The sequence below is a fragment of the Columba livia genome, chromosome 14 (assembly GCF_036013475.1).
Source record: "Columba livia isolate bColLiv1 breed racing homer chromosome 14, bColLiv1.pat.W.v2, whole genome shotgun sequence".
Lineage (NCBI taxonomy): Eukaryota > Metazoa > Chordata > Aves > Columbiformes > Columbidae > Columba > Columba livia.
In genome coordinates this window covers 17,057,945-17,084,735 of record NC_088615.1, presented here as the reverse complement: position 1 = coordinate 17,084,735, position 26,791 = coordinate 17,057,945, and the positions used below count along the sequence as shown (strand labels likewise).

The window sequence follows — 26,791 nt, the reverse complement described above, 5'->3', positions numbered from 1 at the left end:
GATGGAACCTCCTGTGTTTCAGTTTGTGCCCATGGCCACTGGTCCTGTCACTGGGCACCACTGAAAAGAGCCTGGCTTTGTCACCTCTGCCCCTTCCCTTCAGGTATTTAAATACTTGTATAAGATCCTCCCTTCACCTAAAAGAAGGAGCTTTCCTATGGACAAACAAGAAAATGCCTGCATGCTGCTGGGGTTATTTATCTGTCCGTAGACATGCATGTTTTTGCTAAAGAGTAATGACCACATTGAAATGATTCCTCTGCTGGTGCTCTTGGCCTGTGCTGGAGCTCAGTCCTACTCCTGCTCCCTGTCGCCTCCCAGCAATCACAGTGGGGAGCTGTGAGCAGATTTCCCAATGCCTGCTCTTTTTCTCTCTGCTACTGGATCACGGCCTCACGCCACAAGGAAAACGGAGGTGAAGTGGGAATAGTTCTGCTGTCCCCTTTTTCATGGTGACCCGTGGAGGCAGGGGTGCCTCCTGCACAGCCTGAAAGCCTGGGTCCCCCTGCACCGTCCTGTGCCTCATCCATGGCTGCCAGGAGAGAAAGGCGGCAGAGAAACACTGTCCGCCCCACACACACTCAATCTTCTGATTCTCCTCGCCTTGCAAGAGTCAAGCTTTCCCGTGTGCAGGCAAACACTTACACCCTGGCTTGCACAGACTGAATTTATTCAGCCAGGGCAGACAAAAAGGAAATAAATGCCCCAGTGGCTTCTGGAAATCTGTCGAGACCAAGCTTTCCTGTCTGTGAGCAGCATCCAACCCCCAGGAACGTGTGGGGAACTCAGACTTCTCTTCCTGGCTGGACATTAAACTACAGCATGCCCCTGATTAGAGAAGACATTGACCTGATGGCAAGTGGAAAGCAAAATGTTATAGCAGGCACCTCTGATCGAACAGGCCAGTTAGGGTGATCAGGTATGGAGGGGACCCACTGCATTTGCTAGGACATCCATTTTGATCTTTGGAGCCTTTTCTATCTCTCTGCGTATGTGCATGTCATTATCTGTAACTCCCTTGTGGAGACTGTCCAAGTGTGTTATCACGGCCAGTAGGCCCAGAAGATAGCTAGGGGTGTGCAAGAACTGTGTATGGGGTCAGGTTATGCTAGGGGTGGTTCTTTTCCTAGGTTTCCTATAGCTGAGACTCAGGTGTGGATTCCAGAAATTCTTCTTAAATAAATAATTTACTCACAAGGTACAGGATAGCACAGCTCGAGCTGGTACCTCCTGAAGAGAGACCTTCTGCAAAAAAAAACGTGGACAATTATAACCCCACAATAGGAAGGTGGTGGCATGGGCTGGAATGGCTTTTGGAGCTGAGAGTCTAGAGGAAGCTTACTGGCAAAGCAACCCCCAGAAGCAACAGGGTCTTCTGTTCCCTCTTTGCATGGACAGGTGGTCATGGGCAGGGTGGTCAGCCTGACTGTTGGGGGAGAATAAGGAAAGTGAAATCCTCATGGGAAAAGCATTACAACTTGGGCTGCCCAGATCCAGCTGCCTGGTCCATGTCTCCCACAGAGAAGGATTGTTAAATTCAGTTTCTGGACACTGCAGTGTCACAGAGCTGAATAACAACAGCAGGAAAACAATGATCCCTTAGACCCTGGTTGGTTCTGTCCTGCAATGGCAGAGATGCAGTATCTGTCCAAGGCACTGATGCTGTACACAGAGAACAAGGACATGGGTCTGGTCCATTGTGGGGAACGCATCTTTACAGGCCAGAGTAAGAGGAAAGGCAAAGCAAACTGCCTCCTAAATGTGAATTAACTGGAGTCTGGCTCCAGATTCTCAAGACAAAGCTATAAATCTGCCTAGCCCTGCTGTGAAAGCATGAGACACCCTGGGACAGCCACACGGCGTCACAGTGTCCTTGATCTCTGTTTTCTCTTCCATCCCTTCCTTTCATCCCCGCCACCCCCGGAGGCACGTTCAGTCTCCTAGTGACTACGGCTTCTCAGCCGGCTCAAAGGCTGCTCTCTCCATCCTGCTGTGTTTTATAGCAGGCTGGGTCATGTTGCAGTTGCTAATAGCAGTAGCAAAGCTCTGAGCGCAGGGAGGGCAGTCCCAGCTGAAGGACAATTTTTCCAGCAGGACATGCTGCACCTCCTTTGGTGGTGTTGGCGTCCAGCCCCTGCTCTCGTCTGTGCTGTTTTGGGAGGCACCGGGAGGACTGACCTGTGCAGAGAATGCAAACTGGCGGGTGTTTTACCCCGGGACTCATGTTTGGTCATACGGCTGACAGCGCTCTGGCACATCCCATCACATGGTGGGGAGTGGGTCTGGAGCCACGTGTGACCCACAGATGCAGTGGCCATGAAGCACTGCCCCCAGGCTGGCTGTGGGTCACAGGACCCATCACAACAGCTCCTGACCCTTCAATACTTGCTGGGCTTGAATTTTCCTGGTAAGCTGAGAAGAGGAATTCTCCAGCCGCCCTGAGAAGGGGGAGCCACGTCGACGCCTCTTCCTAACATAGGGCTGACACTGAGACATCCCCAGGGAGACAGGACTTAGTCCAGCTCCCCAGCTGGTTTAAAAGTGATTCTGTTTTGAACCCACAGTCTGCCTCCCCTCCCACAACAGCAAGCAAGGAGACAGTCTCAAAGGCCACCCAAACCACATCCAGGCAAACCATTGCCCGCTTGTCCCTGTTTGACCATGTCCTGGACATTGTCTGGAAGAGAAGGAACAAAGCAGAGAGGGCAAAAAGCCATCGCCTTGCTCTCCCCTGATTCTGCTCCATGCAGGGTAGGCAGAATAAGCACGTAAGCCACAAAAAGTCTGTGCCACATTTGTCTCTTTTGTGTCTCTGGTCTTGCTGCACAAGGAGCAAAGAAAAGAGAAATGTGTTCAGGCTGTAACTAATGCCAGAGCCTAAGAAATGGATCAGTTCACCCCCAAACAATTTGCAATGCAAAGGGAGAAGCTCTCCTCCTGGTTTACTCCTCCCCATGCACAGACACGCACAGTCCCTCTTTCCCACATCCCTGCCTTGGGAAAAAAGCAACCGCCCATGGCCCCAATGCAGGTAGAATGCTCCACGCCGCTGCCCCCACCTGCTCCTTGCAGCTGATCATCTCCTCACTGAATTAAATCCCTCACACGGCACCCGGGTGCCTGTGCACCCCTTGCACCAGAGATTCAGGAGTGGCGATGGCTGGACGCCGGCGGGGGGGTCACCCCAGCACGCTGGCAATACTGCCCGTACACAGCCCAGCTCTCTGTGCCTCCAAAGATTTCCGTCCCAAGCGTGCTTGACTAATTAGTAAACGGAGCCTAAACCTTTTGGTCTACATCGATCTTATCTTTAAACCCTGCAGACAACAATTCCTCAATCGATACCTCATTTAATTGCTGCCACCAGGCTGACAGCTGGGGTTCTGGTTGTGCAAGCCTGGCTGTCACATGGCGGGCTGCCAGTGCCACCTTCTAATCCCAAACTGATTTATCCTCATGCAGCTCCTCTCTCCCCCTGACCCCAGCGTCTCCATCCCTATTCCTACCCCTCCCTCCCTGTGCAGGGGATAGAAAATGTCCTGGCTGCCTGCACACCCCCGTGAACACATCACACCTTGTGCTCATCTGTCCCCGGAGCACAGCTGTGATCAAACTGTCGTGTAGATGAATGCCCAAGCATGAACATGCAGCCTCCCTGCTGCACAGCCCGGTCCCAGCACAACCAGCAGAACACAACAAAGAGGGGACGTCTGGGTGTCACCTGTGGTGTTTCCCAGCCAACCCGCGTTGGGGGACAGGCAGACAGGCAGCACTTGCCCCGTGCATCCCAATACCAGAACTGTCCTCCATGCATCCTTGTGGCACTGCCCTTCCAGCTGGGACCCAGCATGGGCTGGGCATGAGCCATTTGCTGGGCTGCTGCTCCTGGCGAGCCCCAGAAACTGGATTTTTAGGGATTCTCTTGGCCCTTTGATGAGCAGCAGACAGAGAGGCAAGCCGTGACTCCTGTTTTGGCATAAGCTGCCTTGTGCAATAGTGCATTGACTTCCCAGTTAAGCACTTTGCCTGGGGCTGGGGTAGGTATTTCAAGTTGATCAGGCTTTTGTGATGGGGTGCTAGCCATGATTGTTCTGTGTTTGCCATGACTCAGTTTTTACTCTTGTCTTAATCATATTTTTTACTGTAATTTAGTGATAATCTTAGGTGCAACATGCATTGCCTTCAGTGGTAGATATGTGAAATAATTGCTGTAACCCTGATCTTTGATCAGTTATGTGTTTGTCATCTGCAGCTCTTGATGGCCTCTCTTTGTGGTGATGCTGATTGCCTCTGTCCTTGTATCCTCAGGAAACACTAATGTGTAATTTTGGAAAGAAAGAGAGCTTGTGTGTGAACACATTACCAGCAATACCACCAGAATGAGACCCAGGCCCACCTCTAGACTGAGATTGTGCCCCACAATACCAACCATGATTCTGGTGTCTGACCAGCAAGGAGGTGGGTGACTTTGCTTTCAGTGGTGCCTGTGTGACCAGTGCATACACAGCTCAGCCCAGCCACCGTGACCCAGTGCAGAGCTGGTCTTGGTTATACCAGCTTTCAAGTAAAATTACCTCTGAAGGTCACTTGCTCTATCTGCAGCTTCATGTGGAGCAATCAACTTATTCGAGCCCTGCTGAACGCATCTCAGAAGACTTCTCAGCCCAGATGAGGTGGGACTGGTCTGCTGGAAGTGCTACCTTCTGGGACAACGGAGGGATCAGTGCCTGGAGCTGATCTCTGACTTCCCTGAACTCCAGGACAGGAGAGGCTGTAACAGAACAAAGCTTTCAGATTTGCCTTACAAAGCGTGACTTATCCACTAAGCACCACCAGTGACATTTTGAATACTACCTGTGCTTGCAGCTTTGAATTGCTCACTCAGAGTCAGCCTCCTCCAAGCCAGAGGAGGTTCAGAGATATAAAATAAATCACCAGCTCCACTATTTGCCTTAGTTAGTATCCCCATTTTGTGCTAAGTTACAGGGACAAGCCCCTTGCTATGCGAGGTGCTGTACCGAGGATATGGGTCTGGGGGAACACACACGTCTTCCCAGTGTCCAACAGGAATGTGGATATTTTCTCAGAGGTGACCCTCTTAGTACCATTTAAAGTCTTCACAGATAGCACCAAGGAGCTAGTGCACTAGGGAAGGCAGAGGAATATGCTAACAGCTTATTAGGGATAAACTCAACTATGGTGTAAATGGATGCACTGTCTTTGGCTCCACTGGGCTAACTCAGAAGACCCTTGGCTGCTGCAAGGGGCTGGTTTCTTCTCCACTGGTTGACCGGTGGGATGCATCACATCCCACACATCTACTGTTCCGGTTTGCTTTTCTCCTGTAACAGCTACACCAAGGCAGAATGTGACCCTGGACTAAAAGCTAGAATCTGCTCTTGGTGCAGACTACCGAGAAGTCAAGCTGAAGTTAAAGGTACCTAAATCCCAGCTCTCTGGGCCAGAAACCGTTTCCAGAGCCTTTGAGCCTGGACAGAATCTAGCCTGTATATCCAAGGTATTTTACCCCTGAGCTTGAACAGCATCTGTGTGTAAGCAAGACTGTGCCCTGTCAGGAAGCACTATCTTAGGAGGAAGTTTGCCCTCTTCTCAGTCTCCCAGACCATGGTTCCGCAATGAGACAGGGAGGGCGGTGAATGCTCAGTTGGTCCATGAATGGAGGCCGTGAAACCTTGCTATCATGTTAGTGGGAGTGGGGGGCTCATATGTTATCAGAAAACCACAAGTTGTTACCACTGGCCTCTGGTATCGTTCAATAGCCTGTTTTATTCAGGACCACTGTCTGCTGCAGCTTGCTTGTGCCAGGTCCTCTGTGAGCCAGGCTGGAGCAAAGGGGCTGCAGGTAGGCAGTGGGAGAGGTGACTTGTGGCAGAGGAGACCCCCATGGGCAGGATGGAGCTTGGATACCCACGCAGGCAGCAGCAGGGGGGTGCCAGCCCCACAGTTGTCCTTCACCTTGGTGCGAGAGGGTGCCTGACACATGCTACTGGGAGATCAGCAGTTGGCCCTGAGCGTGCCCCAGATGGTTCGATGCCAGGGTGTTTGCACACAGCTCTGCCATTTAATGGGGAGAGAACGCATAGCTGATCCCAGCTGAAGCCATACACTAAAATGCTGACAGACTGTTTGTTGAGACACAAACATTGGCAAATGGCCCTGCTTGCCATATACTTAGAGTCAAGGCAGAGAGGGAGGGAACCCAAGAACAGGGCTGTCTCTGGCAGCAACTAAGAGTCTTCAAAGTGCAGTTCAGCGCATGTTTCTGGGAACAGGGAAGTCACTTTCTTGGGAGATTTGAAGCACCCTTTTCCAAATGGGTGGAACCAGGATGCCCAGCTTTTTAAAATGAGGTTTGGAGAGCTGCAGACTGCTGTGTGAGTTCCTTGTGCAGCACAGTTTGGAGGATGGAGCATCCCACCTTTCCAGACAGGACATTACCTCTTTGGTCCCTCAGGCTTGGCATGTTTAGTAGTACTTCTCCAGAGAAAGCCAGACCATCGGCATTTTGGATGTGCCAGAGCAGGCAGTGCAGCGTGCCGGGCTGCGGTGGTGCCAGCTGTGCTCAGCGCCTGGGGTCTCACACACCAGAAAGGAGGGGATGGGAGTTGTGGAGAACACGACACGGAAAGCAGGACTAAGAGCTGGGCAGCACGGGGCAGGGAGCATGGGACCAGTCTTGTGCACAGCGTGGGACAGGTCTGCTCACCTCGGGGTCAGGATGGGACCTTCCCACACTCGTGCCATGAATTTACAGCGGTGCTGGGAAGGGAAGAATTGCCTCCAAATGGCACCTTCTGGCCTCTAGCACATCCCCCGGCATGCCTGGGTTTGCAGCCTGGGGAAGCCAGTTCACATCACCCGAGTGTTCAGCCCCGAACAGTTGGCTCCCAGGCGGTCTAGGTGGCAAGAGGTTGAAGGCACTGAGCTACAGAGCTGCTGAATTAGGCAAAACAAGCATTACTCCTGTGCTGATCTAGCAGCCTTCATTTTGCCATTTTGCTTTTTGTCTCTCATAAGGTCCCCCTAGTGGGAAGAAACTTTGGAACCTAATTGTTAACCTGACTGGGCCTCAGTTCAAGATGATCGGGTTCTGCAAAAAAAATTACAAGCAGAGTAAGGCCTTTTCATTTAACTGGATACCACTGTGGGCAGTGTGATGTTAAGGTAGTTCATAGTTTTAAATTACCACTAATGACCATGTCCTCCCTCTCCAGCCCCCATGAAAGTACTAGAAACTTCTAGACCAATAGACCAGTATGGTCAAGCACACACCCCTTGGTTGACAGGCAGGGGCCTTGGCCAATGAAACACCTTGGTTGAGAGAAGTTTCTGGACCACTATCATGAATGACCACAGTTCAGATTCAATCAGGGTATAAATGGAGCTGCTGGAGAATGCATTTTGAGTTGGTCTCTTTGGAGCAGTGGGTCTGCAGTTGAAGACTCTTCTCCTTAGACTGGCCATCTAAGGAACATTCCTTGAGGACTGAGATACCCCCTGCCTTATTGGCAAATGACCTTCTGGCTGCCCTTGAGAGTCCTCATGTATTATGAGTGGGAAGACACACATTTTGAATCATCATTCTGGAGTTTTCGGATCTCTTGGGTTTGAATCAGCTGTGTAGCAACCGAACTCCTAACCAGTATGTGAATCTGTGTTTTATAACATTGTCAGAGTGCTGCATAATTTTGGATAAACCTAATTTCTAGTTGGTTTTTTTTCTGCCAAACAGTTCTGGTTAGAATTAAGTCTGTTTGGAGCTTATTGCCTGCCTAAATTGATTTTTGGGGTGCCTGTGTGACATACCATATCAAAAATATCAACATTTGGTGTCAAGGTTCAATGAACTAGGGAAGGACTCTTGTGGTTTTATCCTCTGCTTTAAGGATCAACTGACATGTACCTGCATTGGAGCGAGGGCAGTAAAGGTGCCGGGGGATGTCCCTTTCACCAAGCTTCCGCAAAGTGGACAGGGTCCCTGCAGAGCACGGGGCTCAGCTCAGCTCGGTGAGTTCCCACTGCTCCATGCCACATCAGACAGTGACATGAGCAGCAACCAAGCCAGGCTGTGGCACCCACAAACACCCCAGCCTGCAGCGCCATCAAGGGCTCCCCAGGATACAAAGGCACTGCAGAGGCCTGGGAGAGCCCAATAACTGCATGCTCGGAGCAACCAACCCCCATGGTGCCCTGTCACTGCAGCCCAGGACTCTAAATTTGGTGCCTGCGACAGCACATAGGGCTCAGTGAGGTGATGTCAAAGGATGCAGGGTAGGGCTGTCCATCTATCCTATTCAGTGCTTCTTTCTATTCTCTCCTGAGGACTCCTTAGTGCTTCCAACTTCAAAAGATATGATCTTTTAAAAACCTTAAATCACATGATAGAAATGTTGGTCACCAGAAAAGCAAAGGAAGTTTTTATCTTGCGTGAGTTACTGTGGAAATTATGAGAAGGACTTGGACACAGGTAGAAAGATGCCTATCATGGTACTGAGGGGCAGCTACTCACCATGTGAGATGTCAGAGCATGTCAGGGATGCCCCGTTTCCCCAGTCCAGTCTCTGGGACAGTTGTTCAGCTAACTGCACCACCTCCGGCTGTCTTTCTCGCTGTCCCCTGCACTGGGTTTCACACCCCCCATGAATTCCTTGCCCACATCAAAGGAGGGAGAGACAAAAGAAGCCAAGTGACTATTTCTCAACGTGATATGAATGCCTCAGGCGGTGACCCAAGCAGCAGCTCGGCCACCACAGTGCCTGGCTCCCAGTGCACTCCTCCTGTCCTCAGTGTCCCCCTGTGCTCCCGTCTGCCTGGCTGCCCACTCAGCCTTCACCCTGAGGGTTGCACACACCAGCTGCTCGCCCCCGACCAGACGTGGGCCCGGGAGGGGGAAGGGGCTGCCAGCGGAAACGTCTCACTTCAGTGTGATCTCCCTGACCCAGAACCCTCCGGAGACTTCTCTCCAGTTTAACCTCATCCTGCTGATGACGAGCTTTCCTCCTGGTCTTGACGCCTTTCTCCCCACTTCAGAAGTTTCCCAGTGAGGTGTGTGTGTGGGGGTGATGATCACGGGTGCCTTTCTGCAGCTTTTTTGTGTGATCTCTGCCATCTGCCTTCCCTCATCCAGCGGTTCCCCGGCGGCTGCAACCCCTCCTGCCGATGCGCTGGGCTCAGGCGGCTGGCACCACAGCCTCCCAGGGGATCCCGTCTCTTAGCAACACTCCAGCCCAGAAGGTAGATGCTGAGCACACGTCTGGTTCATTGGTCCAGGGGGTTGCGTGCACAGGGCAGAGGGCAGCTGCTGCCTGGAGGGGACGGGGCTGCAACCCCTGCAGAAACCACCTCCTCTCTCCCCTGTCTCTGGAAAGCGGGTGAGGGGCACAGGAGGTTGGCACCACAGTCGGGTACCCCGGCCCCACGCTCCTGCTGATTGCAGAGCTCTCAGGAGCCCCCGTCAGCACTGGGGACGTGAAAACTCTCACCGCCCTTCCTGCTACCCCTCCTCCACCACTCCCACGGCCCTGAGAAGGTGCTCCGGCCGCCCCCGCCCCAGGAGAACCGCGGTGCGCATGAGCACGGGTTCGGGCAGGCTGGGGGACCAGCGCTGCAGCTGTGCCCCGGGGTGCAGGGGGGACCCATTGGGCACATCCCTAGCGTGGGACCCGATGACCGGGCGGGCCTAGTGCTGCCAGTGTGAGTATGTGGGGGGTAGCGCCCCTCGTCCCCCCCCCGCCAAATCTCCGCATGCTCCTGCCCCACGCACCCCGCCGGAGCCGTGTGCAGCACGGGCTGTGACCGCCAGGGGGCAGCAGAGAGCGCCGCTCCGACTGGCGCCTCCGCGGCCTTTGGCGCCCCCTGGCGGCCGCAGTTCGCCCTCCGCTCGGGAGCGGGGCCGGTTCCGGTCCCGGGGTTCCCGGGGGATGCACCGAGCGGAGCGGAGCGGCTGCCCCATGGCCGCACGCGTGTCCTGGGGGCCGGAGCCCGGGGCGGCGAGGACGCAGGAGCGGAGACTGGCAGGGCGCGGCGGTGCAGGGTGAGTGTGCGCACCCCTTTACTGGGGGAAGCATCCCTGGGGGTGCCAGCGGGCAGGGCCCCTCGGGGTGAGCGGGGCGCTCGGAGGGGAGGTTCGGACCGAGGGCTGGGTGCCCTGGGGGCTGTGTTGTTGCCCGTGGCGGAGGGGTGGGGCTGCTCCCCGTGCTGTGTTATCCCCAGTTCTGGGGGAGATGATCTTCTGAGGTCCCTTCCCATCCCTAACATTCTGTGTGTGTGTGAATGTGTGCCCCTGAAACTGCGGTGTCCCCCGTGCCGGAGAGAAGGGGGTGCTCCTAGGTCTGTCTTGTCCCCTGTGCCACACGGATGATGTTCCTCGGGGCTGTGCCATCCCCTGTATCAGCAGTAGGGTGCAGGATGGGCTTCTCAGGACATTGCATGCACACCTCTCTGCAAGCCGAGCAGCGCCCCAAGCTGGTGCGACCACCCGCAAGAGCACCATCCTCTTACAAGTGATATTGTGTAAAGTAACACATCTTGAGTTAGAAGGAGGCTGTCCTTCCCTGAGAGCCTCTGGGAACGAGTACTGGGGGATTAAGCTTGTGCTCAAGTGGTGTCATGCTATTTCAAAGGGCTGCAATGCTTCTCAGGCTGTTCAGGGAAGGACTTGGTGTACAGGTTTTAAAGGATTTGAAGCCTAGCAGAGGGTTTGCTGCAAGGATTTTTCTGCTCTCAGGTTCCTAGCCAGCTGCTTCCTTGTCCAGTGCCTCCCTGGCTTTCTTCTGTGTAAGGGAGCAGGCTCAGCTGGGTGGCAGAAACACCCTTTCAGCCACCATCCAGCGATATTTAAGATATGAGCCAGAGGAGCAGCATCCCTGCTGGGCTCTAAGCAGTGCTCCTGTGCTCGGACATGGGCGAAAGGTGCTGAGCTTGCTGTGATTCCCCAACAGAGAAAGAAGGCTGAGAAGCAAGAATTAATAAGTTGTGACCCGGGCAACCCCATTGAAACTCACTTGCAGGTCGCCACGGTCTGATGGTCAGAAAATGCGCTGTGAAGGCTTCAGGCCTTTCTTGGTAGGCAAACCTACTGACTTCTTGGCAAAGTTGCAGGCATGGGGTGCTGTCTCTGTGGGATGGGAATCTCTTGCAATGAGGAGCAGTCTTCTAGTGTTATTAAATGTCAAGTTCATTGTCAGTCCCTCTGGGTAGTGCTTGTAGGAGGAAATGAGACTGTTGATTAGAGTTGAATACAACTGCTTAAACTTCTTTGTTGGTATACTTTGGGGGAGATGGTGGGCTGTTTCAAAATACTAGAATATTTGATAATTTACATTGCTTTTCTGAAATACCTATTTAAAAAAAAAATAAAGGAAAATATTTTTCACACTTTCAGAACTAAGTTCTTGTTTGTGAACTTCAGACAATCCTTTAGTTAGAAATGCCTTTGCATAGGATGGAAGGTGCTCTGTAATAAACAAAACTTTGTCTGTCCCCAATGCCTTGTCCTCTCTTGAAGACAAGTGTTTGCAAGTAACCCCTGTGTTAGTAGCAAGTAGCCATAGAAAAGACTAGTGAAAACCTTCTCTGCCTTTTCGCTTTGTCCTAGACTGGTGTGCAAACTCCCCTGGGCCAAAAGCACGTGATTGAGCAGCTGAATTCAATGCAAGGCAGTTAAAAGGCTGTTGTGTCTGATAGTCTTGAGGATAAAAGCAAGTTTATGTGGTGATACTTGAAAAATGGTCTTGATGGCTTTTCTCAGGGTGCGCTCAGCTCTCAAGTTAGACCAGAAACACTCAGTTTAGTGTCTGCTGAGGGAGCCTCTGTGGTTCACACCTGAGTTCATGGCTGCCACAGAGGGCTTTTTGCAAGTCTGCATTTAAGAAAACAAACCACACTCTGCAGGGAGACCTTTCTCTGGAGGGGTTTAAAGCTTTCTGCAAAGAGACCTGGGACCTGGATAGTTTCCTACTGCCTCCTTTAAGAGTGGCAACAACAGGGAACAGGATTTTGAATGGTGTCCGGAGACCTGGTGCTCTGGGTTTCCGTTCCAGCACAAGGTTCTACGCCAAGAAAACTTCCTGTCCTGCCAAGATCGAGTAGGAAACAGCCATGGAGCAGCCAGTCAGCGGCGTGGCGTTAACTCCTCTCTGCAAGCAGCGTGGGACTCCTTTGATGAGCATGCTATCTGCAGCATTTCATTCTTGTTTTGTTTTGAAAGACCCGTCATTCCTGGTTAGCTGCGGGCTGCTGGCTGGCTGGTGGGCTGCAGATCTTCTGAAGATACTAATACAAGCTCGTTAATGACCCTTAATCACTTTATCATGTTGTCTCTGAACGGTGCTCTTCTAGTGGGCTGAAAATCTGGCTGGGGAAATGCACTGGGGCACAAGGGATCAAGTCAGGTAGGTGGACCTGAGCCAGCTGAGGTGATGGTCTCCGCAGCCTCAGAGTTGTTTACGAGCGTTAAACTTGTTCTGGCACTTCAGCAGTCAGGGACATTGGGAATCTACGTATGTTTTCTCTCTTGGTGATTGTTTTCCTGCAAAACCCTGCGTTTGGCTGATCAGGCAGAAGGGATCAGCAGTTAGGTTTTCAGGCACGCATATCCCACAGGTTCCTGGGGGCAGGATGTTACTTCTTGTAGGCAGCAACAAGTCTAGCAGTCATTTCAGCGAGATGGAGAGCTGCTCTGCTTCGACTGGGGACTGCTCATCCCAGCCGCTTCCCTGAACGTACTACATGTCTGCTCTTTAGCTGTCTCCTATCAGGTTAGACATGTGCATGGACAAGCTACCTCCTCTGTGTTTGCTCCTCCTGCTGTGGTGACCAGATGTCCTACTCTTTAGTAGTATTGTCCTACTTTCAAGTAGGTTAATCTATTTTTGCCTGGCCCAGAGTATTGGGCTGTCCTTTGTTGTGACTTTGCCTTTCTGTGTGTCCTATGCCTGGCTTTCCCACGGAAGAGGCAGAAGATCTGGTGAAGTGGTGAAGCTCAGCAATACAAGCGGTTTTCCTTTGCTCTGTTTCCTGGGAGAAGCACTTGAGACCTCACATAGCAATCAGCCCTGCAGATGAGGTGTGTGCTCAGGGGCCAGGTGCGGGGTTTGGAATCTGCCTCCTTAAAGGTGATTAGATGCCAAAGGAGGGAAGGGCCAGGCTTCCAACTTGGTTTAAGGGTCTGGATGTCCTTGTGCTGGCTGGCGGTCGTGCAGATGTCGTTATTCTTGTTTGTGTGTCTTCAAGCACCAGCGCTCCCAGGGTCTGGAAGAGATCTCTGAGCAGGGAAGGAAAGGACTTTTAGGGCCACGAGTGAGCTGGGGACAGGACTGCAGCCTTGTCCTGTAGCTGAAAACAAAACGGAGATTGAAGCCTAGGTACTGCAGGGAGCCAGCTTCCAACTCTTAAGCCTTCCTCTGAAAATACCTTGTCTTTTTCTTGCCCACCCTGCTAACACTGATCTCTCTGACACTGTCTGGCTCTTCCTAACCCCTGGTTCATTCACCTTGTGACTTGAATTTGAAAACAATAGCTTCTTGTCCAAGCTAGCTGTGACACGCTCAGGTCTGCATGCCTGAAGAGTGCACCTCTGAGGTGAACTCCAAGTGTCCTGGCATGGCTGCAAGGCTACGGCCATGGAAAAGGCAATGGGGCTGGACTCTCCAGCCAGGTGGGCTGTAGCATAGCAGGGCTGGGGGGCAGCACGCAGGCTGGAAGCTCAAGGCCGATGAGCTTTGGACCACTGCTGCAGTTTATTTATGGCCTGCTTAGCAATCTCAGGCAGGCAGCGTAGGTTAAGGCGTCTCCTGTCCTGGATTGACAGTACAGATCCGATTAGCCGTGAAAGCCTCTAATTATTTGTCCCGAATTGCTCTGGTGGTAACCAAGGCTCTGCTATCTCCTCCTTTTGTGTGCGTCCCAGCTGGAAATGCCCCAGTGTCCCTGCAGCTAGAGCAGCAAGTGTGATGTGTGAGCAGAGGCGGCACAACCTAATCAAAAGAGACAGCCCCATGAGTTAATGAGGGGATGGACCCGCTTCGTTAACTTTGGGGAGTTCTCTAAGCCCCATCCTGAGAGACAAAGGACTGAGATTACTCGTGGCTAAGATAAGGCTCACGTGATGAATTACTGCAGTGGGAGAGTTGGATGAAGGGGCTGCAGACCACGGGTAGGGGGGGGTGGTTGTCAGAAAGGATGTGGAAGCAGAAGGTCCCTTGTACCTGTGCAAGGCAGGCACATCGCTTGCTGAGTGCAATGTCTATGCACAGACCAAGTTGCTCATTCTTGTGTTTCAGTCCTCCTTTAGAAGCTGTATCTGAGGGTCCTCGGGAGTCAGAGACAGCAAACACTTCAGTCGCTCTGCCTGTTCTTTGCCATCCGTGCTGCTGCCACCTCTCCAGAAGGACACCTCGTCTTTGTCAATGGTGGGTTCTCCTCTGGCCCCAGTGCTTCAGCATCCAACCCTTCTTACTGCTTATCTTTGGCTGGTTTATTTATGGTCCAGTGCAGAGGGACTGGTTGGCTTTGCATCTGGCATACTGCAATGTATGAAACCAATGGAGGTGACCATCCCAGGGAAATGACTCTGACTCTCTGGGAGAGAATCTGGATCTCTACAGATTGGCCAACCCAAGAACTGTTGCAAGCTGGTAGATGAGAGGGAAGTCACGGACACGAGGTGGCATTACACACGCAAAGCCTGAGGACTTCCTTTTTTCCAGGCATGCATGCTAAGTTATAGCTGTAGATTCACAACCACAAAACTATTTTAAGGTGAAAAAAGCTTTGCAGGGCACTTATCGCATCCTCCAGCTCAGTCTGGGTGCTCTTTGTGCAAAAAAGGAGTCTCAGCTCTCTGCGATAGAAAATGTGTCATTTATGTTCTTAGTAACCTTAACTCCGACCTAAAATGATAGCAGATAAGTTCTCAGATGAGACAGGCCATGCAGCCTTGTTTTAAGGCAAAATTTTACACAAGTATTATTCAGCTCCTGTATTAGAGGCCAGCTGAGTGCTTCCACTGTTGTTTCCAGGTCACAAAGTCCCCCCAAAATGGAATTTGCATCATTGTTTTGAGTTGCTGCCCAAAAGCAAGCCAGGTTTTCTCTTTGTGTGTGTGTACAAGACCAGCCCTGCAGCAGACCCTGCTGGTGACACAGCTCTGCCCCTGAGCCCAAGAGGAAGGGACACGGGGAGAATGGGAAGGACTTTGGGGGAAGCTGTGAGCCATTCGCTGGCATCCCTGGTGGGACACAGGTTGCTGGAGAACTGAGTGCATCTCCCTGACATCCAGCCAAGGGACATTCAGATAGGGCCCATCTGCCAAGGCCAGTGCAAGTCTAGGAAGCAGCTGACACATCCTTCAAGCCTCTTGGTGTCCTTCCCCTGCAGGCCAGAGGCACATCTGAGAAGTTCAAACCAGAGAGCTTCCTCCATACAAATGAGGATGGGGGTAGGGCTGGGTTGTTAACGTACAAAAACTGTTTCTTTCCTGTCCACTTGGAAAGTGGAGCTATTGAATTTTAAGCAGCAAAGACAAAACTCTGTTGAAGAGACGTCTTCTGTGCTTGCTTGGTGAAATCACTGATCACAGTGGTTGGGGGGTCCAGGAAGATGCCAGGCTTGGCCTTATTAATGACTCTGTTGTTGTCTGCTCTAGTTTGCTGGTCTTTGCTCTGGGAGACGGTTTGCCAAAGCAGCAACTATTTTCCCCAGAGAAGCCTCCTTGCGAGCTGTCCCCGTGGTGGGGGCTGTTCCTCTGCGTGGCTGGGCTTTACGATGCCAGCTCTTGCACCAGCCTGTGGAGTGGTGCTGGCCTAACAGGCTGACCTGCAGAGCTCTGAGGACCTCATTTATGGCCACAAAAGCCTGAACTTGCAGGCACAGGCGAGAGGACACCAGGAGATTTTCCCCTCTGGCTTTTCAGGGTGCCCAGCCTTGCTGCTTGGTACCCCTGCAGAGGGGCTCCCATTTCTCCCACCAAGGTCTTTGGTCTCTCCAGCAGCACCAGTTTGGCTGTGCTGGGGACACAGTAGCAGCCTGACCCATGTTTTTCATCCAGTACTTTGACCATCCAACAAAGCAGCCATGCAGTTGCTCTGCTCACCTCCTGTTTCCCACCACAAGCTCAGAGCATCGGACACTCTTGCCTGTGTTTTTCTCCTTGAACCACTTAGTTTTAAAATAGAGCAATTATCTTCCTTAAGAAAGGAGCTTATTCGCTCCAATCTAGGGCAGTTTGACAGTGCAGCAGCCTGCTCAGCTCTCTTTGGGAGCACGGTTGTGTTCCCTATATGGGTGCCCAGCAGGGCTGTGCTCAGCAGCCGGGGGCTCACATTGGTGGCTTAGGATGATGGCTGAGTCAGTAGCTCAGGGTCTGAGGAAGAGCATCACTAGGGCTGAGCAGTGCAAGTCCTTGGTCTCTGTCTCTTCTTTGCAACCACATACATGCCAGAGAGGCACAGGCTTGGCTCCTTGGCAGTAAAGCCAAGACATGGGTGATCCCCAGGCTATGTTCTGCCAGGGCTCATAGCCCTTCCTCCATGGCCAAGCCCTGAGGGATCCCCAGATGGGGAAGCTTACCTTATTTCTGGGTCTCTTTGATAAGAAAATACAGATATTCAGACTTTCACCTACACGAATATCAACAAATGATAGATCAATGGGGCTGGAAGGAGCTTTGAGAAGTGTCAATGCTCATGCCTAACGATTGGACAAGTTCTTACATAGGTCATTGCTGACAGAGGCTTTTCCCATCTGCTCCTAAAATCCCTGCCCATGACCTCCATCTCTTTTACAAGATGAGGAGTTGACTGTGATTTGAGGTACATAATTGCTTCCCAGATTAAATGCTCAAAATCTAAGAGGTCCTTTGCAGAAGCTTGTTGTAGTGATGACTTCACTGATGGAGTGGATTCCGCCAGCATCAGCTGCCACATCGGCAGAGGTGTGAAGGGCTTACATCCCTGCATTACACAGATAGCCTAATCTCCCCTGCCTTGGGATCCTTCTGCTGTTTCACAGGTCTACACCCGCTGTTGTTTAATTAAAAAATAAGCAGATAGCAATTCACAAGGAAAATGGAGCTGATTTATTTTTTCTGTGTCCTTGATGCTCTCCTGACATCTTCTTTGGGGACAATAGCTCTAACCCTACATTTGAATTTTTGTCTTGCAGATCCAGTCATCTTAATTGGGAACAAAACCATGGAATGGTTAATGTCCTATGCCAAGTAGACTGGACAAGATGTTAGAGAGGAATGATGCCTTTTTTCCCCTTTGCATTGCCAGATGGCCTGTGAGGTTCAGGTGATGTGGCAGTAGTTCATGTTCAGTTTCGTCTTTTGAGTGACTTCATATGGTTTTGAGTATCTGGGCTAAGCCAGCCTTGACACTAACCATAGCCCGTGTTGTGCTGTGAAATATGGTCTGGATAGTCAGGAGAACCAAAGAAAAATCTGTGTAATGCATCCAAGATCACATGGAAAGGCAACATTAGCTACTGAGGATTTCTAGTGTAAGTAGAGAAAAAAGCAAGCCAACTAGAAGCTGGAGGCTAGGAGTATAAGGCCTGCCTTTATAACAGAGAGTATTTGACCACAGACATAAGACGAGACTACTCATCTCTCAGCTGAGCTTTGTGCCCTTTCAGTGAAGCTGGAGCTACAACTTGTGTCCTAGAAGCTGGGGACCTACAGAGGAATCCAAGATGAGCTCTGAGGGGCTACTGAGCATGTCCATTTGGGCTTGACAAACCTTGAGATGCCAAAGCATGGGAGGAGTCTACAGGGGTCTCCGTGTTCCCTGAGCCAACAGAGCTTGTCCACCTGGTGGCTTTGGATGAGGCATGGAAGAAAAAAATTAAAAGGCAAAATTTCAAAGGTTGAGGGAGTTGAATCTCCACCATTAAAGGATTGTAAAACACCTCAGTCATCAAGCCCATCCCAAGCGGCTATCTTACACAAAGCTTGGGAGCTCTTCTGGGTAGGGATCCAAGGCTACCTGATACACAAGGCCCAGGCTTCCATGGGCACCCTCTGGGTGGATCAGCTGGGGCAGGGTTTAAGGTGTGGCATAGCTGAGGAAGAGTTTCCCTTGGGGAACAGACAAACCAGGGCAGTATTTGGTTGCTTTGTATTTCCTCCACAGGAGTGCCGAGCTCTCACCCCCAGACCACAGAGCCCTCAGAGGCTCCCTGGGTTCAACCCACCAGCTTTGCACACTGAATTACTCCATCGCTATGGAGCAAGAGCCGTGGTACAGATCCAGCCAGGGCTTTGCTAATGCCTGGAGGCAGACTAGCCTCAGTCTTTTACTGAGCATCTGCAATCTATAGCATCTTTGACGAAGGCAGAGGAGTGTTCATTGATAAAGCTCCACTGCACTCTTTCTGCACTGCGTAAACTCATTGATACTGTGTGTTTTTCATACTGGAAACTGAGATTTGCAGAGGTGAAGCGAGTTAGTGAAGGAAGTCAGAGCTGTGGGGAGGGAGAGTGGAAGCACCCAGGAAAGCTGTGAAGCTGCCATTTTAATTTGCTGTATTGTACCTTGAGAACATCATCATTGCTGGAGCTGCCACCCAGCTACTCATCTGGTGGGAGCTGCTGGAGATTTGCAAGCAGAAGAGCTTTAAACAGACAGTGAGGATTGAACCTGACATCCCATCAGATTCTCCTTCTCTTGGTCCCTCATCTACCAATAGTCACATCTTCCATTTTGCATATAACATGACCTATTGTATAAATATTTAGTCACCCTGTTGGGAACATTAATTATAAATGGAGACGAAGCTTTTGAAAGCTGCCTGTAGGTCTGGGCACCCAATTTCCATTAATTTTAATGAGAACCAGACATTCAAATCCCGTTTGGTGGTTTTGAGCATCTCAGGCAGGAAGCTTCATCTGACACACCCCTCCTGCTCCCCACTCTGCCATTTAAGAGTGGGATTTGCAAATACCTTACAAATCCTGCAGATTCCTGAGTCGCCCTTGTGCCATGCCGTCATTCTCTGCCGAGGATGGCTAGCTGGTAGCTTCAGAAGTATTTATAATAAGTTCGTTTAATCCATCCCGTTCTTTCTCCCTGCACCCCCCCCACTCCTCCCACCAGGACACTGAAGCAGCGATGCCTGAACGAACCCCCAGCCTGCGCGGTTTTTGACAGAGCAGCTTTGATGCTTGAAAATGACAGCTGCACCGAGCAGGTCTGAAATGAATGATTGAATTATCTGACTGATTAAAAATGTGCTGTGGCTTGGAAGATCTGATGTCAAGTATTCACTTAGGCGGCAGACAAGAAAGAGAGTGTGTAGGGTGTGTGTTTGTGTGTGTGCTGAAAAAAAACAGCCGGTGAAATGTGACAAACACCCAGAGCTGCTTGGAGCGGCAGCTTCTTAAGCTCAGCATCCTTTCAAACCTTCAAATCTTCTGCATGATACTCAGCAAAAGCTAACACTCAGCATGGCTGTGGAGGTAATGATTATTTAGACAGACGTCAGCAGTGGGTTAGGAAATGGAAATTAATTTACAAGGTAGTGCGGGCTGGGGAACTATTTAACTGTGTCTCAGTCCCATACTGACCTGTGGCTGAGGAGCGATAAGTGCTACCATTGAAAACACAGTTCCCATCTGTGTTACAGACACATGCTCGTGGTGTGGGGTGCCCCAGGGATGCTGTGTTTGTGGGAACGTGCCCTGTGATTGAGATTTTTGAAAAACCTGAGCCCTGGTGAGATTATCTATAAATGGCTGGAAGGATGGAGCCAAGTAGCTTGATTATGGCTGTGCCCTTGATGCTGTCAGTGATGGCAACAGCAGATGCATTAAGGCCTGAGGGACAGTAACTGACTTTCCAGACCTATCTCAGCTTCCTTCCCAATCCCATATAGTGAATTGTCCCTTCCCGATGCCTCACAGAAATTCAGCTGTGCTAGAACCTAAATGAAATATCTAGAAGTGAAATGAATTTAAAAAATAAAATTGAACAAGAGTTTCTTTGCAAATGAAATACACTGTGTCACCTTAACTGGTTCAGAGCTTGCAGTGGGAGTTTCACACAGGGAAAAAACCAAGTCATAAAGGTTACGGTTGTAGTTCTTCATTTTGAATGGTCTAGTTCTGATAGTTTACTGAAATGGATTTTTTCCTAAATTGTTTAGCTCTTCTTCATCTCCCTACTTGCAGAAGATCATTATCTTCCTCTGATACCTTGCTCAAAAGAGATAAAACATTGGGGTATAACTAATTGCTTTACCAGAAACACTTTCTGTTTAGTCTCTGAGTTCAGCCACTGAAAAATTTCTTCTTTGCCCACATAGTTAATGGTAATTCATTGGCATCTATATCATCTCCCCACCGGCATCCCAAAGTGTCCTTCTTATTGAATCCGCATGAGCAATTCAGGAACATTCAGAGCGGAGGTGACGCTGGGATCCCCTCTGCAGAGGTTCATGTAGCTGCGAGCCTTGTCCTTGCTTATTGTCCCACTGCAACTCAACACCTTCCCAGATGTGGGAGCCCCATGTCCTCTGGGCTTCTGTTCCCCTTGTGTCCCAGACAGACCCTAATTCTGGAGCTTGAAAGAAATCTTAGATCATTTAAATGTCCCTTTCTACCACCCGCAATTTTCTATTTATAGACAATATAATGCAAGTCAGGTTTATCATTGCAAAATTATTTTTTCAATCCCCCTTCCCCTACCCCAAGCCTTTGAAAATCAGAGAACCTACTGTGGCCCTTAGGTTGGATCCAGACTGACAATCTTGATGAGCCTCGAAGGTGAGGGTAGATGACTGGGCCAACATCTGTGGTCAGAGAGGTTCAAGTTGCTCTGCCCCAGCACAGATGTGTCCCAGATCGAACTGGGGGCTGGACAAATAGCTTCCCTGAACAGCTTCATAACAAAGTGAAAGGAAATCCACGTTCACAGAACAGCTTTCCAGCCTCAGGGATAGATGCTGGAGCATTCGTGCTGCTGCCAATAACACAGACCCAGGGTTTCCAAAAATGACGGATGGTAATTTTCTGTTACTGAAAGTATTGCAGTGAATTTGGTGTCATTCTGTATCAGACCTCAGTCCAACAGATAAAATTGATTACTGAGCTCAGAATTAATAGTTGCTTAAATGACCCAATTGCATTTGTTATGAGCAGAATGTAATCCTAAATTGGTAATGCATATGCGAGTCACTGTAAAGTGGTCGATTTTCCTAAGTTGAGAACAATTGCAAGCAAGAAATTATTGGAGGAAAACCTGAGACAAAAAATAATGTATGTAATAAATGAGGGTTGTATAAGAAAACTTTGATAGATGCTGTCTTCACAGCACGCACACAATTTGGAGTCATCAAAGATATTCTTAGCTAAGAATCTGTCATTGTTAAGGGAGAGAAAGGCAGAAATAATAATGGTAATAAAAAACCCAAATAGAAAAAAGAAGGGATTCAGTAACAAAAGCTATGAATTAGCGGTTATGTAATGCAGAGACCTGGAAGGCTAATTTGAAAGAGTAGTCAATGGAAATTATGTTTACTAGCATTACGGACTATAAAAGTGTGCATGGATGTGTATTTATATGCCTATATGTCAGGAAGAGAAGAAATGCTGCGTGTTGTTTTTAGCTGAAGGTGATAAAAGAGCCTTCTCTGATGCTGCAGGCAAAAGCAGTGTCCAGCCATGAACATTCATAGCTCTGAAGAAAAGCAGTCTGATGGGTTCATCTCTTACAGAGGTGACGGGAAACTTCTTACTCCAGTAGTAAACAGGCAGCATATGGTATGTCAACTGGTTAACTGACATTGTTGTACGTATCTAGGACTAGAACAACTGCACTGATAGTTTCGTAAAACGTGGCTGAGAAATCCGTTTAGGTTTTTAATACTTCATATATATTAGTACCTGGGGTACTGGGGTGTATTTGCACCTCAGGTTAGTCAAGCATAATAGAATGACGTTTGTTTAGGTGAGATAATGAATGGCAGAGAGGGGAAGACTCATTGCACTGGAATATAATAAAACATGGAGGAGAAGTGGACCCCTTGTAGCCAGAAGAACAGCAGAGCCCCTGCTGGACCTCCCAGAGTTTGCTCAGAATACAGTTTTCATACTCTAGATGTTAGTGAAATTAGGACAGGTCAGATGCTGGGAATGATTGGGTCTGCTCGGGGAGCTGATTTTATGTCAATGATGGGTTTTCAGGAAGAAAAATGCAAATTCATACACCCAGGAACTCCCACAGGCAGAGGGACAATGGTGTTTTGGAGGACAGTGACTCCTCTGGAAGTTGACAAGCAGGAAGATTGACCACAAATAGAGTGATCAGCCACCAGCATAAACCTTTCCTTCTGCCAAAATTTGGAATTCCAGGAACTGTGTCTGCCATATTCCAGGCTGGGATTTCCCAGGCAGGGTATCAAAAAACTTCAGAGCACATCCAGATTTCTTTTGCATATGTGAGAGAGGTGACAAATCCTCACATGGGAGAGTCAAACACAGTGTCAGCCTGGGCCTTCCAGAGGACTTCCACTTGGATGTAGATCCAGGAGGTTATAAGGGGAACTGGTCACTGCAGTGCTTGCAGTAGCCAGGCTTTGTCATCTAAAAAGAGCCAAGGGTTGCAGGGTGACACCAGACGCAGTGTTTAGATGCAAGTCTTGGTATTGGAGTAATTTCCCCCATGAGGTGATTAACCGCTGGACAGTTTGTCTCAGGGTGAAGTGCTTGATGTAGTTCAGTACTTGGCGATGTTCCCCTGTATGCCTGTAACTCAGACAACAGCCCACTTTGATGCAGAAATGCTACGTGAGGACTTTCTGATCACATCACATCTCATCTTCAAGGACACTTTGTTCCCCTCCTCATCCTCTTTCAGAAATAGCTGCAAGTTTGGGCCATGGCCTCTGGATCTGGCAGTACCTGATGTAAACAGTATCACCTATAGGCTGTGAAGCCTTCTCCTGGGATGAAGGTGCTTTTTCCTGCACATAAGTAGCAGCTGCTTTATTGGAAGACATTTCTTTGGGGTTTTCCAAATCTCTCAGGCCAAAGAGTTTTCAGTTGGCTGTTAAAACAGGGACTTTTGGCCATTCCCCCTTGATAACATCTCCCTCCCACCTTCTCCTGACCCATCACGGCACCGTGGTCCATCAGTGGCTCTCTGAACCCCACCAAACGTGAGCCACCCTGGAACAAGCCACGGTGGAGTAGGAACCAATGCAACCAGAGAAGAAGAGCCAGCTGTGGGTCTCATGTTCAGACTCCAAGGCGTCAGCTTCAATCCAGCAGAGCATTGTGCTCTGTGGGGTCTCTGCAGGTGTGTGCACCCACACACACTGATGTATGTGCACACACACCCATGCGAAGGTGTACACTTTCTTTGGACTCTCTTCTGAGAGCCCCTCCTGTCTCCCCTTTCCATTTTTCCAGACTTACAAACCCGTTTAGCAGCCATTCTGCCTTGGAGCTCTAAAGGAGCTCTTTGCATGAAGCCTATTTCTCATTATTCTTTTTAAAGCATCATTTCTGTCTGTCATCCATCCACCCAGGGTGAGACTAAAAATTCTCAGCTCTCCCAGTCCCCGGAATAGCCATGAGGAGCTGCCTCCCCACCAGCTCTGCTGCCCCTGATGTGAAGCACCGTTTCCACATCTCAGCAATCGGCTCAAACAGCTCCAGGGTAGACTTTTCAGGACAGTCATTATCCACAGCAAAGAGCTGATTTTAAGTGTCAAGAGAAATGCAGACAACGATGCCCAAAGATTGATCCTTCTTCTTCTTCAGAGCACTGCTATTCCCCTCCATATGCTCCTACCTGCAATGCCTCCAACGAGCATGCAGCAAGGTGCTTGTAGAGCTTTCTCTGAGTTCTGGCTTCCATCAAAGTGAATTCTACTGAAGTTTAGTGAGTTCCTGCTGAGAAATCCAATTAATTTCCTGAAAAAATAAAAGTGGGAGGGCATTGGAGAAAAAGCGTTCCTGGGCACATGCGAACACTTGCGATGTTTTCATAGAAAAAAATAAGGAAAAGGCTGAGAAGCACTCAGAGTGTCCTTGTGTGCCACACTAAGTTCCAGAAGCAGTACATGTTTGGAAAACTACTTGTAAGAAGGATGCAGCATTTCAAACTTTGGCATTATGTTGCAACTAAGACGCTTTTTCAATGGCCAGGTGAAGTCAATAGACCCTGTGGAGTTGTTAGGTGAGTGGTCCTGGCTTCTCCACTCAGACAGAAGGGGAGCCAGCCTTGGAGCAGCCTCGGGTTTATCACTGGATTCTCTGGGCATACATGACCATGAGCAATCTAAGGAGCGAGTGGAGCATCTCCCGTGTAAGGAAAGGCTGAGGGAGCTGGAGCTCTTTAGCTTGAGACTGAGGGGTGACCTCATTAACGTTTACAGATATATAAAGGGTGAGTGTCAGGAGGATGGAGCCAGGCTCTTCTCGGTGACAACCAGTGATAGGACAGGGGGCAAGGGGTGCAAACTGGAACACAAAAGGTTCCACTTAAATTTGAGAAGAAATGTCTTCCTGGTGAGGGTGGCAGAGCCTGGCCCAGGCTGCCCAGGGGGGTTGTGGAGTCTCCTTCTGTGCAGACATTCCAACCCGCCTGGACACCTTCCTGTGTAACCTCATCTGGGTGTTCCTGCTCCATGGGGGGATTGCACTGGATGAGCTTTCCAGGTCCCTTCCAACCCCTGACATCCTATGATTCTGTTACCACAAGCTTCCATCTTTTTCCAGATGTCTGCCCATCCCACTGGCCTAGCTGGAGTGTTTCCATGGTCTGAGGAGCGTAGATGGTTAACTTCTGTACCTGTTGTGTGGTCCACAGTGTTTAGTTCTGCTGCCTGCAGTTCCCTGCTGCCTGGAAGGTTCCTAGAGACGTGCTTTCATTTGTTTGGGGTTTGAGGGGTTGGTATTGGCGTGGAAAGAAGGTGGCCTCTCCCTAGGTTGCTCCCTCTTCCCCAGAGAACTCATATCACAGGTGGCAAATGGCATCTGCATGTTCACGTGCATCCAGGCAGTTAAACAGCATGTCCAAAAGTGATATAGTTTAGGAGTTTTCTTAATTCCCAAAAAACGTTATGACATACGTAAGGCATCCAACACAGATCTGCAGGCAATCCAAGAAAAATATTAGTACTCTGTTGCTGTTAGGAGTGTCTCGTAAGTGATAAGGACAAGCACACCACCCTGCTCAAGGGATGAGAGGAGGTTTCTCCCTGAAGCCAGCTGTTGATGCGCTCGTTCCCAGAAGCAGAATGATTGATAACCCAGTTATTTGGAGCCCTGCTAGTGGATGTATTCTTAGAAACTAGAACCTCATTTTCTCATGCTGCAAAATGTTACTTGCTAGGACTGGCTGCGCAGAAATTGGATTTTATTACTTGCCTTGAGACCTGAACAGTACAATAGAATGATGAATATTGATTGTGTGCCTTTTTTTTTTTTGTTAAAGTACCCTAACCTGATAATTGGTTGATTATAAATATATTATCAGAGAGAGGAGCAAGACAGACTTTTGTGATGGCTTAAGGCGAATCGTGTCTCTTGGATGAAGGGGGGTTAGCAGTCCTACACCTGGGTTTGTCCGGCTGCTTACTGCCCTTGTCTGTGGCCACAAGATCATTTCTTTATGTCTCTCCAACACAGTAACCTTCATTCACACTTGCATTTGTTGGATAACTCCTGAGTACAGCTGCAGGGTGGCTCATTACATGGTTCATTACCAATACTATCCCTGGCAAATAACCCCGTGTGCTGTGCTGTGGGATATCCCTTCTGGAAGAATATACAGCTGTGTTCTGCTGAGCTGCTCCAGGACATTATTTCATCTAATGGCTGTGCCTCGGTGTTTGGATGTATCGCTATACATTGTAATGAGATTTCAAATTCAGGGTGCTGAGGATTTGTCCACTCGTTCAGCAGCGTGCATGGTCTGGAACAAGCTTTCCAACAGGCACAGAGGTCTAGGGAGAAGTTTTCTTCAAAGAATTAGGAAGCCATTGACTGTCTTGGAACAAGCCTCTGGGGCACACACCAAACCCTGGCCAAAAGGTCCAGTCCAGGGCTGCTTTCTGCATGCAGATGTGGGAGCCCTCGGTCCCCTGCGAGCTGTTAGAAGGGAGGACAGTGCACACACATGGTGCTGTGGGCACTGTGAGCACAGGGCTGAGAGAGATGGGTAAGCATCCTGCGTCCCATGGGTCACCAAGATGTGAGCAATCCCACTGCAAACGTGTGTGCCAAGTGAAGGATCCCCGTCACTGGCCACTGCTCCAGCTGGCTTAGGCTGAGGGATGAAACACTTGTGTTCCAGCTGGGCAACTTGAACCAGAGAGCACTCACCACCCCTCACCTGCACACCCGTGGAAACCCCTGCTGCATTACAGCCACCAAATGTCCAAGAGGCAGAGTTTTCCCTGCAGCACTGGGTCTGCAAGTAAAGTCAGGAGCCCCTAAAGCAGGAGAAGTGTGGGACACAACATGCCTCTCCACTCTATACTGCATCCTCAGCCATCTTGGTGAGCCAGATGCCTGTGTTAGCTTGTAGACAAAACCATTGCCTTCACATGCAAGGGCTGTCAGGAGGGAGAGGCATGAGTCTTGCCAAAGAAGCGATGTGATGGTGAGTGGGTGCATGGTCTGGCCTGCCATGCTGGGGGTGGCTTTGGAGCAAACTTGTCATTGCTACTGAAGCCCAGCAGGGCTCTTCGGCCATGGGGTGGGATGGGATGGCATGGCATGGCATGCAATGGGATGGGATGGGATGCGATGTGATGGAAT

At 50.0% G+C, this 26,791-nt stretch overlaps 1 protein-coding gene across 3 annotated transcripts in view; it reads left to right on the top strand.

Annotated features, from left to right (window-relative positions):
* Window positions 1–9,619: 9,619 nt before the first annotated feature.
* PSD2 (pleckstrin and Sec7 domain containing 2) overlaps window positions 9,620–26,791 on the top strand; it is an 80,529-nt gene continuing 63,357 nt past the window's right edge. The window contains exons 1-2 of one of the 3 annotated variants that reach the window (XM_065030171.1): window positions 9,621–10,054; window positions 14,304–14,432. The gene's annotated coding sequence lies outside the window, so the exon portion shown is untranslated. Of the gene's footprint in view, window positions 10,055–14,303; window positions 14,433–26,791 lie in introns of all 3 variants that reach the window. The other 2 variants (XM_065030173.1, XM_065030170.1) reach the window with 2 other exon arrangements.